Raw genomic sequence first — 3,076 nt, forward strand, 5'->3', positions numbered from 1 at the left:
ATTCACGAAAATTAATTAAATATGATAAAATAATATATTTATTTATAAAATATATAATTTTTAAAAAATAATCATTTTAATTTATTGTTTTATATTATTTAACCATTAAAAACTGAATTAGTTTAATTACTTAACTGATTTTTAATTTATTTTTATATTTTTGACCAATTCATTACCGAACAATTTTTGTTTTATATCAAATCGATCTGATAAACCAATTTCTATTAATTGAGTCGAATAAATTTATTCATTTTATTGGTTATCACAAAGTTTAATTATTCTATTAGTTTTTAAAGTTTCGTCAAATTTTTAATTAAGTCTTTATACTTTTTTTAAATTATATCCTTGAACCAATATTTTTTTAACTAAGTTTCTCTTGACAATAAACATTATAAAAAACGTTACAAAAAATAAATTTGTCATTATATCTATTATTTACATTTTACAAATTACTCATATTTAGTAAGATTCTAACTCTTCTCGTCTCTCTCTAACTTTTTTCCTTCTCTTTTTGACCATATCTAAAAATACAAATATTATATCTATTCATCACAGATTTAATTAACAGCTGAATGTCTTTAACAATTTCATTTGTGTACAAAATTAAAATAATTTTTAATAAAATGATGTAAAAAAAAGAAAAAAGGAGAAAATTTTCTATAATTAGCATATGAACCTTGACAAGTCTTTGGACCAAAAATCCGATTGAACTGAAAAAGTTTTATTTCCATCTTTCGATATTTTAGATGGATCTAAAATGAATAGCATCCTCCCTAATAAAATCAATAACATTCTTGGATTCATCCTGAAATGAGAGTCTAATTTGGTAATAAATTCGAATATTACCTATGATTTGAATTTGAAAAGTTGGACAAAATTAACTTTGGTTAATAATATATAAAGAGAAAGTGGTCATTAATTAAATAAGCAATTAAAACATTCAACCTTTCAGATTTTGAACCATGTTAAATAATTTTCTATTCTCTTCTACTACTTTATTATATCCATCAGCTTTAGTTGCCATATCCTCTGGTTGACTCTCTGAATTCATATAGAGTTCATTAAAAAAACTTTGAATTTGTGATTGCATATCCTTAAAATTATTCTTGGTTCTCAACTTTAAAGCTAAGATCTTAAAAAAAAATACAGGATGTTATAAGTATTATCACAATAAATACAGAAAATCAAATCTCGAATTTTTTTAATACCAACTTGTAATTAATAAATCTTCATAAGTTTAACATTTCGTCTATATCACATACTGTCATTCATTAATGCTGTCACAAATCGAAGAAAGAATTTATGGTTAGGTTAATAATATAAATCATTAGATATGATGTTATTGGTGGTGCTGATAATAGAATCAACAATAAATAGAAGAAGAAAAAAACATTTTAAGTGCATAATAATGACAATAGAACCAACAACAATTATAAAGAAAAAAATACAATCGGTAGAAAGAGAGATCTCCATATAACTCAAAAATCTTAGCAAAAAATCTATTGTATTGTAAGTAGCAACGGTGAAAATTAAAACTGCTCGTAATAGCATGTTTCGTGCAGAAGAAGATGAGGAAGTATGATTCTAGTAAAAAATTTTCAGCAGACACACCTTCAACGGTGGGAATAACAACGGTGAAGCGACACCCTCTAACAATGTTTCAGTGGTGGAGTTGAGCTCAAGAGATGATTGTGTGCGCCAACAAAGAGATGGAGGAGGAAGTGAAGGAAAATGGTTTTCGTTGTTCTTGAAATGACTAATTTTGTCCTTCTGAAAATTCAAGAGAAGAGACCATTAGGGTTTTAAAAAAGTTAAGGTATCTTTAATTTGGGGACGAAAAATTCTGTTAAATCAAATGTTTTTGTCACGATAGGGACTTAATTGAAAAAAATAAATGGTTCAGTGACCCAATTGAAAAGAAAAAAAAAAGTATAGAAACCTAATTAAAAATTTGACAAAACTACAGAGACCAACAAAGTAATTAAACCTTCTCATAACTAATACTACTAAGAAAATGCAAGCAAATATAAACTTTTAAAGGGTTAACTATTGATTCGGTACTCGAAAGATTCAGAGATCTCTGAAAGATGTTATCGAAAAAACAATTCCCGAATGATTTAAAAATATGATAAAAAATCAATAAATATTATAATTTTTGTAAGTAATAAAATTTTTTATATTTAGCAAACGGCTTATCTATTAAATCTAAATTTTTATGGTAACATTTCAATAAATATTTAGAAGATGTATAAAAAAATTTTAAACAAAATTTGATTTCTAGATTTTTTTTATTTTTTAGAAAAATATGGTCATACACAATAAAAATGTTTTTAAAAAAAATTTACTTGATAAAAAATTATAAAAAATTTAAAAATAAAAATATCTTATTTTTTTAATAATAATTATAAAAATTTATATCAAAATTTAATTTTTAAAATCATTTTTTAGAATATATATCTCTGGCGAAGACTTATTCATCGTTAATAAGTGATACGATTTTTCAGATGAGGCAGCTTGCTTTGCTTCTCTACTTCTCCATGATAATCTCAACAAAAAAAAAGGGAAAAAACGCAAATGAGCCAAGGGGAGCTCAATTTTACGCAAATCCGCCAAATGAAACTTTGCTACGACAATCCACCAGATCAGATAATTATATAATTCGAATCAATAAGATTCGAATTAGCCTCACACATAATTCGAATTGATAAAATTCGAATTAGCATTCAACAATGTAAGCACGTAGTTCGAATTAAGTTGTCCCGAATTATGCATGCACACTCACACGTAATTCGAATTGATTTGTCTCGAATTAGGCATGAAAAATAACGAGTAATTCGAATCAATATGATTCGAACTACCAAAGCATAAATCGAAGAATATTAATTCGAATTAGTAGGTTTAGGTGAAGAACTTCATATTTTAAGACATATAGACTCGAATTATTCACAATGGGTAATTCGAATGTAATTTATTCGAATTATATATATATGGTGCGAATGAAGTTGATTCGAATTAGTTTGGAGCCGTTTTCTATATATATGTTGTGAAATCATGTTGCTGTGAACAAAGAAGTGAG

The sequence above is a fragment of the Arachis duranensis genome, chromosome 2 (genome assembly GCF_000817695.3).
Source record: "Arachis duranensis cultivar V14167 chromosome 2, aradu.V14167.gnm2.J7QH, whole genome shotgun sequence".
In the NCBI taxonomy this organism is placed as follows: Eukaryota; Viridiplantae; Streptophyta; class Magnoliopsida; order Fabales; family Fabaceae; genus Arachis; species Arachis duranensis.